Here is a 13767-nt window from a genome sequence, read left to right on the forward strand (position 1 = left end):
GCCTAAGAAAAGTTAAGACATGGCCTCTTCGAACTGTGAGATCAGAACTACTGTCTACTTTAGATGTTGCAACTGTGATTAAGTAAAGGTTTCTGGTCTTAAAATCTGCGCTGCCAATGACTTGTGCCATGTTGTTAATGTAGTTGATTTGCTTAGAGACTCCCAACATGTTTCAACAAAACATAATTAAATAAAATTACGAAGAATTCTAAACATTTTAATAAAAGCAAACTAAATTTTTTTTTTTAATTAGAAAGAAAATAATGAAGAATAATGAAAATCAAAATAAACGAAGAGAGAGTTTAGAGCACTTGGGTTGCCTCCCAAGAAGCGCTTGTTTTAAAGTCTTCAGCCTGTCTTTCTCTGAAGTCACTCCGAATCTGCTAGAGTGATGGTGGATTTCTGACGATCAATTTCACCACCCCAGTAATGTTTGAGACACTGCCCATTCACCTTGAAGATGTTCTTCATGATTTCATTTTGAATTTCAACAGCTCCGTGTGGATATGCTTTAATAACAATAAATGGCCCCGACCATCTTGATTCGAGCTTACCTGGAAAAAGTTTCAAACGAGAATTGAATAAGAGGACATGTTGACCTGGCTCAAAATGTCTCTCCAATATCTTTTTGGCATGCCATATTTTGGTTTGTTCTTTGTAAAGCTTGGCATTCTCGTAGGCTTGGAGACGGAACTCATCCATCTCATTGAGTTGTAGAAGACGTTTTTCACCTGCAGTTCTTAAATAAAAATTCAAGTTCTTTATTGCCCAAAATGCCTTGTGTTCTAGTTCGATTGGGAGATGACAAGCTTTGCCAAAAATCAATCGGTAAAGTGACATTCTAATTGGTGTTTTGAGCGATCTGATAAGCCCATAATGCGTCGTCTAATCGTTTGGACCAATCCTTGCGAGATGGGTTCACAGTCTTCTCCAGAATCCGCTTAATTTCCCTATTCGAAATCTCTACTTGACCACTAGTTTGCGGATGGTAGGCCTTAGCGATCTTATGAGTTACCCTATATCTAGTTAGAAGGGCTTCAGAATATTTATTGCAGAAGTGAGTGCCTTCATCGTTGATTATTGCTCAAGGAGTGCCATAACGGGTAAAGATGTTCTTCCTCAAAAAATTCAGCACCACCTTAGCATCATTCGTGGGCAATGTAGCCGCTTCTACCCATTTTGAGATATAATCGACTGCCACTAGAATGTAGAGATTATTATAGGAAGAGATGAAGGGGCCCATAAAATCAATTCCCCACACATCAATAATCTCCACCTCTAGAATGTTATTGAGTGGCATCTCATGTCTCTTTGAAATATTACCAACCCTTTGGCATCGATCACACCTTGAGACAAAGAAATGCGCATCTTTGAATAATGTAGGCCAATAGAAACCTGATTGTAACACCTTGACTACGATTCTCTCTCCCCCAAAATGGCCTCCATATTCAGATGAATGACATTGTCAAAGTATGTCTTCAATTTCTTCTTTAGGAACATACTTTCTTATAATCTGATCTGCACATTGCTTAAACAAGAAAGGTTCATCCCAAACATAATACTTGACATCATGCAAGAATTTTTTTCTTTTGTTGAGAGCTCATCTCAGGAGGGAACACTTTGCTAACGATGAAGTTCACATAATCTGCATACTAAGGCAAGTTCTTTTGATTACAAGCAAATAATTGTCCATTTGGGAATGACTCATTTATCATAGTCTCATCATTAACTTTTCCCCCATTCTCTAGCCTTGAGAGATGGTCTGCCACTTGATTTTTAGTCCCCTTTTCGTCTTGAATCTCTAAGTCAAACTCTTATATCAAGAGCACCCATCGGATAAGTCGAGGTTTTGCATCTTTCTTGGCAATTAAATACTTGATAGCTGCATGATCAGTAAAAACAATCACCTTTGTCCCGATGAGATATGCACGGAACTTATCAAATGCAAATACAACTGCTAACAACTCCTTCTCAGTGGTGGCATAATTCAACTATGCATCATTTAATGTCTTGCTAGCATAATATATAGTATGAAAAATTCAATTTTTCCGTTGGCCTAGAACCGCGCCAACAGCAAAATCGCTAGCATCACACATAAGCTCAAATGGGAGATTTCAATCTGGGACAACAATGATGGGTGCTGATACTAATCTTGCTTTCAAGATCTGAAATGCCTCAAGACACTTTTCATCAAATTTGAAAACCACTTCTTTTTCCAACAAACTACAAAGTGGTTTAGAGATCTTCGAGAAGTCCTTAATAAAACGCCGGTAGAATCCAGCGTGCCCAAGAAAACTTCGAATACCCTTGACGGAAGATGGCGGTGGTAATTTCTCAATAGTCTCAATCTTTGCTCTATCCACCTCAATTCCCTTAATTGATACTCGATGGCCGAGAATAATTCATTCTTGCACTATGAAATGGCATTTCTCCCAATTCAATATAAGATTCGTTTCTTCACATCTTTTGAGAACTAATGCCAAGTTATCCAAGAAAATATCAAAATAATTACCAAATACCGAGAAGTCATCCATGAATACCTCTATAAAATGCTCCACCATGTCAGAAAAAATTGCCATCATACACCTTTGAAATGTTGCCAGTGCATTACACAGTCTGAAAGGCATCCTTCGAAATGTAAAATTTCCGTAGGGACAGGTGAACGTTGTCTTCTCCTGATATTCTAGTGTTATAGCAATCTGATTGTATCCTGAATATCCATCCAAGAAACAATAATAGGAGTGTCTTGCTAGTCTATCAAGCATCTGATCAATGAACGGCAAGGGAAAATGGTCTTTTCGAGTAGCTTTATTTAACTTCCGATAATCCATATAAACACGCCACCCAGTTACTGTCCTTGTTGGGATAAGCTCATTATTATCATTCGTCACAACAGTCATTCCTCCCTTCTTTAGTACACATTGCACCGGACTAACCCATGAGCTATCATAAATAGGATAAATTATGCCCACATCAAGCCACTTGAGAATCTCTTTTTTCACCACTTCCTTCATAATTGGGTTAAGCCGACGTTGGTATTCAATAGAAGGCTTATGATCATCCTCCATAAGAATTTTGTGCATGCAAATAGAAGGATTAATCCCCTTAATATCTGCTATGGACCATCCCAACGCTTTCTTATACTCTCGCAACACCCTTAATAACTTATCTTCTTGTTCAGGCTCAAGAGAGGTAGAAATAATAATTGGCAAAGAGGATGATTCACCAAGGAAAGCATACCTCAAATGACTAGGAAGGGGCTTGAGCTCTAGTGATGGCAGTTCTTGAATTGAAGGCTTCGAATGAGAACCCAATGATGCATGTCTAACAATTCAAGCTTTGGCTTAAAACGAGTGAATTTTGACATAGCCTCCAAGTAATTCACCAACTCTAAACTGTCTTCATTGTATGCATTAATTATTGCTAATTCAAGCTGGTCAAATGGGGGTGGTTCTTCATGATTATGTCGAACACATGTGTCCACTACATCAATTCTATAGCAATCTTCAGGCTCTTCAGTGGGGAACTTCATAGCTTTGAAAACATTAAATTCCACCTCTTGATCTTGAACTCTCATAGTAAGCTCCCCCTTTTGCACATCAATAAGAGTTATGTCTGGGGCTAAGAATGATCTGCCAAGAATGATTGGAACATCCTTATCCTCCTCCATATCAAGAACAATAAAATCCACAGGGAATATAAATTTGTCAACCTTTACAAACACATCTTCAATTTTTCCCCTTGGATACTTTAGTATTATATCCGCTAACTGGAGTGTCACAGTAGTAGGCCAAGCTTCTCCCAATCCCAATTTTTGAAATATAGACAGTGGCATTAAATTAATAGTAGCCCCCAAATCACACAAAGCTCTACCAGAGAATTGGTTACCTATTGTGCACGGTATAGTAAAGCTCCTTGGATCCTTAAGCTTTGCTGAAAGTTTCCTTTGAATGATAACACTGCACTCTTCAATCAAACCCACTATTTCAAATTCACTCAATCGCCTCTTTTTAGTCAAGATATCTTTCAAAAACTTGGCATAACTTGGCATTTCTCTAAACTTCAGTGAATGGGATATTAATATACAACTTCTTGAAGACATTTAGAAACTTTGCAAACTGCTCGTCATGTTTTTATTTCTTGAAACGTTGAGGAAATGGTGGGGTGGGTTGTAGGGAGTAATATTTTTCAAGCCCAGCTTTTTATGCTCCTGGTTTGTAGCTTCTTTCTCTTGATCCCCCTTTTCTTTAGAAATTGTTTCTTCTTCCACTAAAACATCTGGTTCCTTGACAACATAATTCAGCTATTTTCCACTCCTCAATGTGATAGCATTGCAGTGCTCCTTACCATCTCTTTTTGGATTAGTTTTTGTATTGCTAGGTAAGGTTCCTTAAGGACGATTGTTAATTGTTGAAGCAAGTTGACCCAACTGAATTTTCATATTCCAGATAGAAGCTGCTTGGCTTTGGAGTTGAGTTATATTATCTGTCATGAAGTGCTCAATATCTGTCATGAATTGATTAGTGTTGGTTCCCATTTGATGCATTAGATCTTCCAAAGAAGGCTTCTTTTCTCTAAGGGGAGCTTGAAGATGAAACTCGGTTGAAACATGGGTTTTGCATATGAAGAGGCATCAACTTGATTGTTGTTACTCCATGAGAAATTCGGATGATTTTTCCAGCCCGGATTGTAATAGTTAGAGTATGGGTTATTCTGCCTGCTACCAACAAAAATTAGAGACTCTGAATTATTATGGCACATATCTCTTGAATGATTGTCTCCACAAATCTCGCATATAACGGTAGGAGTTTGAATGGCATGAACTCCAAATGAATCAAATTTCTTAGATAACGATGCCACTTGAGTTGTTAAAGCAGTAAGAACATCTAATTCATGCACTCCTGCTGTTCTTCTTGGATTCATCCTCTTTATATGGTGTTGAAAGTTGTTAGAGGTCATCTCCTCTAATAAATTATACCCATCCTCCAATGTATTTGCCATAAGAGATCCACCTGCTGCAGCATCAACAATCGTTCTGATAGATCTAACCAACCCATTGTAGAAAATTTGGATGATCAACCATTCTGGTAGAGCATGATGAGGACATCTTCGAGGCAAATCTTTATACCTTTTTCAGGCTTCATAGAGAGATTCACTGTTCAACTACACGAAAGTAGTGATATCATTCCTCAACTTTGTAGTTTTTTACGGCGGAAAGAATTTAGCGAGAAATTTTTTCTCCAAGTCATCCCAAGTGGTAATAGATTCCCTTGGCAATGAGTTCAACCAATTCTTAACCATGTCCCTCAATGAGAATGAAAATAACCGCAACTGAATGGCATCATCATCAACACCGTTATACTTAAACGTGGCACATATCTCTAGAAAATTAGCTAAATGTGCATTGGGGTCTTCGACATGTGAACCCCTAAACTGATATGCTTGTACCATCTGAATAGTAGCTGGCTTGAGTTCAAAATTGTTTGCTTGTATCGTTGTACAACGAATAATAATGTGAATCCCATCTAATAATGGAACAGCATAGTCCCGCATAGACTTAGGACATTCATTACCATTAGTTTGGTCGGTCATTGTATGGTGTTGAAAAGCTTCTCACTTATTCTTTCTATTTCTTCGATAAGTTTTCTCGATCTCAAGATCCAAAGGAACAAGTTCTGAATTTCTCGTACTACTCATACACTAGCCAAACACCTACAAAATAAAGAAAAGTTTGATCTAAAATCAAAGAAGATTGAATTAATATTAACAAAAAAGATTAATAAATTAGTCCCCGGCAGTGGTGCCAAAAACTTGTTGTCTTAATTTACGCACGCAAGTATACGTATAGAAACAAGTAATAAAGTGATAAGAAAGTATCGATCCCACGGAGACTAAATACCAATCTATTGTTAATTACAAATTTATCTCACTCTCATTTTATCCAAACAAAAGTAAAACTAGGATTTAAAAATAAACAAGAAAAATAACGCAGATAATAAATTTAAAGTTTAAAATTAATGAGTGAATAAATCTAGGTTTATAATTTCTCCCAAACAATCCACTTGATTAAATTCTCCTTCCCTCTATGATAAATTAATCCACTATGATTGTCATCCAAGAACACTAAATTCTCTACAAGCCTCTTCCGATGGTCATGTAAAAATACCCTTCTAGACTAACTCCCTATATGCCTATGAGAATTAAATCAAAAAGAATTCATTAAGAATAAGTTCTCATAAGGAATGCACATGCAACCTGAGTATATTCCTATCTCAAATTAGCATATGTTAATCTATCTAGGTCATAAACACAAAATAACTCTGCCGATATTATTAAGGTTCATCAAATCAATTCAATCAATGGCCAGTTAATCAAATCGCATTAAATATTTGATAGAATAAACAATCACATGTGGGATCATAGAAAAAAGACTAATCAAATATCATAAATGGATTCTATTATAACCCTAGAATAAAAATTAGTTCATCATTGAAAAGAAAATAAAATCACAAAAGTATTCAGTCATTCTTAGAGATTACAAAGAACAAGAGAAGAGATAAAGTTTAGGAAAATAAAACTCAAAAGTCGAATCTCCAGCTCTCGTCCTCATTATCGATCTTGTGCCTCCAAGAGAAAATCCCAAAACTTCTCCTTTCAAATAAGGGTTAAACTTTCCTATTATAGGTATGAAGTCATTAGGGTTTAAAAGTCCCAAAATCTATCTCTAATTCGGCCCCAAAAATTAACGTGTAAAGTTGAAAACGTAAACAGGCCATGGCCTCCCAATATATCATGCCACGGCTAGTATTTTCATATTTCTGTTGTGCAATTCTTGGATTCCCACCGCGGCCTCGTTTTCTATCAAGCTGCGGCTTGAAGACTTTTTAGCTTGTATGCTTAGCTTCCTTCTTCCGAGAGTGAACAAATTTGGATCCAGAATTTCTCCTAAACGTTGACAAATATCCTAATGCTCCATATTGTTCCTAAACTGCAAAATAAGCATAAAAACCAAATAAAAATATAGAATCACATAAAAAGTATAAAACAAACTAAACTTAAATAAAACCAACTAAAAGACTCTAAAATTAACAAAATATTATATTTAAAAGTGATTAATTTGCAGGTATAAAACCCACTCATCACTATTGAACCTCATCCTATTACATTATTTTTTCTAAACTATCTTTATATTCATCGAGGCATTCTTTTTTTATTATTAACATGAAACCATAACGGTTTCCAAGTGTAACTACTTGGGCTTGTTTTGGGTTCAAAGAAAAAAAATGTGTAAATAACCAATGCGTGTGTGTGCAAAACAGGTGTGTGCAATCCTAAATGCAGCAAGTAATCTTGGGGCAGATGCATATTTGGTGGCAGTTTTCGCATGGTTGTTGCTCTTTGTTGTGCTTGGATTCTTTGTGCATATGCTGGATAATGTGATCGAAACAGTGTATGTGTGCTTTGCAATTGATAGGGACAAGGAGGAGGTATGTAAATAGGAGTTTCATGAAATGTATGTCTATCTTCTCATTACTAGGGAATCATAGACCCTCTCTAAACACCAGAACTTCACAGATTGTATAACTTATCTTTTTGTATAATATGTATGAGATTCTGGCGATTCAATAAATAGGTTAACTCTTTGAAAGCATTTTCACAATTTCAAGGGTAAAGTTACAACTTGTATGGTATTGCTGCCTACATATATGGCCAGTTAAAGGGGTCCTCTATCTATGAGAGAAACCACATGGATTGACCACATCAGCCCTCCAAGTGGCACAAAATAGTAAGGCAGGGCTGGTCAAAAATGAGGATATTAGTCAGATTGTAATGTGAGCAATTTTTTTTTCAAATGTTTTTTTTACTTAAAATTCTACAAAAACGACTATTTTGGGAAGTCATTTTTTGTCGACAATCAACAGCAGTCGCAGAAAGAAAACGACTTCATTTAGAACAAATGCTCCCGCAACGGTAGAAGTAATCATTTTCCAAAGAAATGATTGTTCTGGGTAGTCATTTTTTGCACATTTTGATGTAGTGTATTCTTTAGTACCAGCAGATATTATCAGTCTTGATACTAAAATGGGTTTTCATAATGGAGTGGTACAACCATAAAACTCTTCAAAGTTAATTATCCATTTTTTGTCTTTCTTCAGCATATAGTTGGTGGATAGATAGGGATGGCATTGGTTTGCAGTTTGTTTTTTATGAATTACATAATTTCCTTCTGTTGATACATTAATTACAAAATACAAATTGTTTATTGTTTTGTTCTTGCTCACATTTTCAGGGAATTCTTGGCGACGATGATTAAATATTCCTGTCTTTGGGAGAAATACCAATAAGTCAGATTTAGTTGAATGGTATTATTGTTTTCTTTTTAATCTAATAGTTACATGGTCAACCTGCCTAGGGAAATCTCTCTGCAATAGTAACTTAAAGCAATTTACCACTTTTCAAATGATTCACTATACCATAATTTTTATCATTTGAGCGTGGTTTTAGTTTCTTATTTTATTTTTCTGACCAATATATATGAATTTAACGGGGAAAAAGTGGAAACCAATGACCACCATAGAAATTCAAAAAGAAAACTATTCACACCATAAATCATGGGATAGATGATCTATTTGTACCACATGAATTTCCTTTGTAATGGGGTTTGCTTAGTGCCTCAAAAGATATACCCGTCACACCCATTATGTGATTTCAATGAACAAATATAACCTTTATTTATTTATTGTCAAATGCTTCAGATTTAAAGGAATTGTCTATGATAAATTAAGCTTATAACAGAAATTTGATCAGTACATAAGAAAATCCTTATCTGTGAGATCCTATGGAGAATAATTAATACTTCAAATAAGCACATTAATACTTATGAATAAGCATGTTCACAATCCTCTATGTTTTAATTAGTTGAATATATTAGTAACTTATTTATACATTAAAAATAAAAAATAAAATAAAAGATACAGCTAAAATGTAGTACTTAATAGTTTCTTCATGCAGAATGTTAATGTTTTTCATTCACTTCTGCTCATAAGAAATAGAACGTTGCTAATATTCATTTTCACGTTCCATATGGTGTTGTTTATTGTATATTTGTTTTTAATGTATACAGGTTGGAGGACATAAGTTAAATGAAACATATATATATATATATATATAAATGACTTATCCGCCACTATATATGTTATATTTTATTTTATTTTTAACTGATCTATTGCAACGAATATTAATATCCGTCGCCATATGTGTTATATTTTATTAAAACTGCCCTATTGCCGTGGATATTAATATCCGCCGTTATATTTGTTATATTTTATGTTTTTTTAAATGGCCTAGTGCAGCGGTTATTAATATCTGCCGCTATATGGGTTATATTTTAATTTTTTTAAATGACCTATTGCAGGGGATATTCATATCCGCCGCTATATGGGTTATATTTTATTTTTTTTAGAAATGACCTATATGTTGCCGCTACATGTATTATATTATGTTTGTTAAGAAAATGATCTATTGCAACGGATATTAATATGCGTCGCTATATGTGTTACCTATAACAACGGAATAAGGTATTCGCTGCTACATTTAGCAACTGAGGCAACACCCTCGGATCTCAGTTCTGCTGCTTATGCACCATAATAGCTTTTACCGACCGAAAATGTCCCCTATAGCAACGGAAAAATCCGTCACTCTAAATCAATAATGTTGTAGTGACATCAAGTTCAGCTGCACAAAACAACAACAAATTCTATTGAACTACGCTTTGGCTTGATCCCACATTTGGTATGTAGACAGTCTGCAAAGTTACACCAGATCCAACTACTGAAAAATCTGAACTACATTATGGTTTGATCCTGTTTTGGGTACGTAGGCAACCAGTTAAGTTACTTCAGGTTCAACCACATTAATAATAAAAATAATATACAAAAAAAGAGTGAACACACTTATTCAAAATGCCATGTCTCGCCAAGTACTAGTGCCACATTCACTAAAGGTATATAAGAGCATGAATCAAAAATCTATCATGCTCAATAATGTTTTGGCACCAATTGGCATTGTCCGCCCCCAAGCACCACTGATAAATAACTACTTTGGATATTGGTCAACCGAGGTGTACAAATTCGTCGTCACATGGTTCTTCTAGCCAGTTGACGTTGTCCACCCCTCAGCACCACTGATAAATAGTTACTATAGAGATTGACCAATCGACGTGTACAAATCCTTTGTCATGAGGTTCTTTTAGCTAGTTGACATTATCTGCCCCCAAGCATCATTAATAAACAGTTACTTTGGAGATTGACCAACCAACATGTACAAATTTTGTGTCACGTGTTTCTTCTAACTAGTTAACGTTGTCCGCCATCGAGTACTACTGATAAATAGCTACTCTGGAGATTGGTCAACCGATGTGTACAAATCCTACGTCACGTGGTTCTTCAAGCCAGTTGACGTTGTCTGCCCCCGAGCAACACTAATAAACAGCTGTTTGGGAGATTAGTCAACCAACGTGTACAAATCCTTTGTTGCGTGGTTCTTCTAGTCAGTTAGCATTGTCCGCCCCGGAGCACCACTAATAAACAATTGCTCTAGAGATTGGCCAACCGGTGTGTACAAATTTTCCATCACACAACGCTTTTAATACGTTGACCTTGTCCATCCCTGAGCATCACTAATAAACAGCTGCATTGGAGAATGGCCAACTGACATACACATCTCTCGTCACGTGGTATCTCTAGCAAGTTTGCATTATCCGCCTATGAGCACAACTAAGAAATAATATCTCCAGAGACTGGCTAATAAGCATTGTTCATAAGCTTTTTATATGTGTTTACTGCTACAATTCATCACATACAAGAATAAGGTGTTAGGAGGTTAAAGTTTGATGAATTACAAAAGGAGGTTACGTCAATCAAAATTATCAGCGATTGAGATCCAAAGTTTCAAGAAAAGATGCGCATTCGCAAAACATAGGTCTTCGCCAAATGAGTTTTGAAGAAAATATAAATAGTGTAGTTGCAACCTCAAGTCTGACATAGCTCAGAGCTTTAATGAGGCAACTGTTAATTTGAGGAAAATTAATCATTTGGCTGAAGGAAGATAACAAACAAAGTCCAAGATGTAAGGCGGTAAGCACCATCTCTATTCACGTTGCAATTCCAACCAAGGTTTGTACCATACGCTTGCATACACCACAATGGGTGCATTCAAGATTCTTGAAAATTGCTCCAAATTGGCACGCTACTCATTTGTAACTCATCAAAGGCATGTTGGTGTTGATGCTCCTGAATGCCGTGACAGCGTTTCCCTACCTTACAAGCATGCATAGGTTGTGCTACCGGCAATTTGGGCTCCTGATGCCAGTACAAAGGGTTAATTGGTGGCACCGAAATCCAACAACTTAGATTCTTCTGATGATACCGATTACAAGGAAGAAACTGAACTCAAGATGTGGGGATTGTTGTTGCCCCTTTGGAAAAGTTGTTAACTTATGCCCGATATGAATGGCCCTATTCCAATTTCAAAGAAGAAAGCCGATTCAGGTAGCAGTAGCTTCGAAGACAAAAAAAACTGCAAAAAATCACTCATACACAGAAAAGAAAAGCCCTGTGATACCCTAAGAAGAAACCCATATCTAATGAAAGTTCGTTCAAGAGTAACTCTGAAGAAGATGAAAAACCTTAGAAGATCACTTCACAGGCAAAAAAGTATCCATATATGCCGCCATGAAGAGCACTGAAACAAGTGAAAAATCTAGCAAGAAATCTTCTAAAGAGATAGTTGTGGTCGCTCTTGACTCTTGTTAATATTCCTCCATTGAAATCTACAAAGAAAGGTAATGAGTGAGACATTGAAAAATCACTCGAGGAACATGCCAGTGTGAAGAAACAGAAGATAGACGAGAAGGCAGAGATCACAAAATAAATAAAGGAAGGGAGCTGCTGGTACATGGTGCACATTAGAAAATAAAAATAAAAATAAAGAGAGACAGGGAGAGGAAAACATACCTCCTGATGACAACACTGTTGTCTCCGCAACAATCAAAGGTGATAAAAAAAAATGAGAAAGAAAGAAAGACCTCATTGTTTGGAGAGAATGATATTTCTCTATTCAATTGGGCAATCACTCCTAGATAATAGTGGAAACACGATTCGGCACAACCTTCTTAAGTGTGTGTTAGTATGATCTGTGCTCTATTGAAGCTTACAAGCATAACAAAGCATCATCTTAGTTGAAGAATGGAGCCGTCAAATCGTTGCAATAGAAGATAGGAGCAATCAAACTGTTGATGCAATAAACACAAATTAGATGATAAAAATTGATGTAATTGCTGTTGTTGATGGCCATACTGGTGATGTTGATATTGTCAATGGACCTAGTGTGACGTTCTCATAGACCATCTATGTATGAGATGCTAATTGATCAACCATCCCTACCTATCAAGCATTTATCCTCTCTAACAACCAAGAGCTCTATCCTCCCTTCCAGACCTTGCTGCTTCAATTAAGGAGAAAGTCCGTCAATAGAGAAAATTAGAGAAAAGAAAGAAACTACTCACCAACGAGGATAAGCCCATGGCAGGTTTTCTTCTGTTATAAAAGAGTAAGGGTATTTGAGCTGAAGTTAAAGTGCTAGACCTCTTATGTGGAAGAGAAGGAAAAGTGTGGGTTCAATTCCGTGCATCTCATATTCAATAAGCTTCTGAGTCTCGTTATTAGTTGCCGACAGAGAGGGAATAAGTCTAGCCTTACTAATTCAGTGAGATTGGAATAAAAGATCCTGTTTAAGTGCTTCCCATGGCTTGCAACATTATTTCCAAATCAGCATCTCGATGTTGAAGATGTCTTACACAAAGTAATTGTATGAGAGAAGAGAAGAGAGGTTTTTATCCAATGAGATTGTGTGGTTTTCGTGTGTAATTTGGGTTTATATAAATTATGGAATTTTCCTAAAATCGTACTCTTTATGTTGGGTTGAAGTAGGAGACTACCATAAGTCAGACTACCCAATTCTCAACACCGTTCAAGTATGCCTCTTTTAGTTAAGGTTGACAGGCCTGTTTTCTGGTTCGGTTGACAGTGAAAAAAGAGAAAGGCCTCTTCTAGGCCCAATACATCTAAAGCCCAAGTCCATTCGAAATTGAGAATAATGTTTTCCTAACATCTCAACTATATTGGATGGGTAACCTCAATCTTTCTCTAAAGTCAAAATCCTCCTATCAATTTCATGGATGAGAAGGCATAGAAGTGAGGTTTTATCCCATGCATCTCAAGTACAATTAGTTTTGAGTTGGGATATTTTGGAGTTTGATATCATACATCTCGGGTACAACTAAGTATGACTTGGGATATTTGGTTAGTTTTGATTCCATACATCTCAAGTGCACGCCCAACTTCGGGGATGAAGTAATTGGCCTCAAAGATTTTTTTTTTGTGGACTTGATTTCGCTCAAGATTCTTTTTAGAAAACGCTTTTGAAAAATATTTGTTAAAAATGGCTCAAATATGCCAAAGTCACTCAAACTTAACTTAAAGCATCAAGGACGTGTTAACATTAGCTACGCATCCTAAAACACATCCTTAAAGGGGTATTTGTAGGTGTCAAAATTTTGGTAAGATCCCTATCTCTTTCACAAATCACAAGAAAGATCCCAAAAGTTATAAATGGGCCACACATTTAAATTAAGCCCATTGAATGATGAGAAATGAACTACTTATAATTTAGATTTTGGGTATTTTAGATAAAGCCCATGATCTAATA

General features: G+C 36.2%; 1 non-coding gene and 1 pseudogene across 1 annotated transcript; one reads left to right on the plus strand and one right to left on the minus strand.

Moving 5' to 3' along the window:
• Window positions 1-369: 369 nt before the first annotated feature.
• LOC147396795 (uncharacterized) lies at window positions 370-4051 on the minus strand (annotated as a pseudogene).
• A 1038-nt stretch (window positions 4052-5089) lies between these two features.
• On the plus strand, window positions 5090-5196 carry LOC147396796 (small nucleolar RNA R71). The gene has a single exon (XR_015181247.1). It is a non-coding gene; the product is annotated as a small nucleolar RNA R71 (small nucleolar RNA).
• Window positions 5197-13767: the final 8571 nt, after the last annotated feature.

This window comes from Akebia trifoliata, chromosome 8, assembly GCF_017979445.1.
Source record: "Akebia trifoliata isolate Shusen 1 chromosome 8, ASM1797944v1, whole genome shotgun sequence".
In the NCBI taxonomy this organism is placed as follows: Eukaryota; Viridiplantae; Streptophyta; class Magnoliopsida; order Ranunculales; family Lardizabalaceae; genus Akebia; species Akebia trifoliata.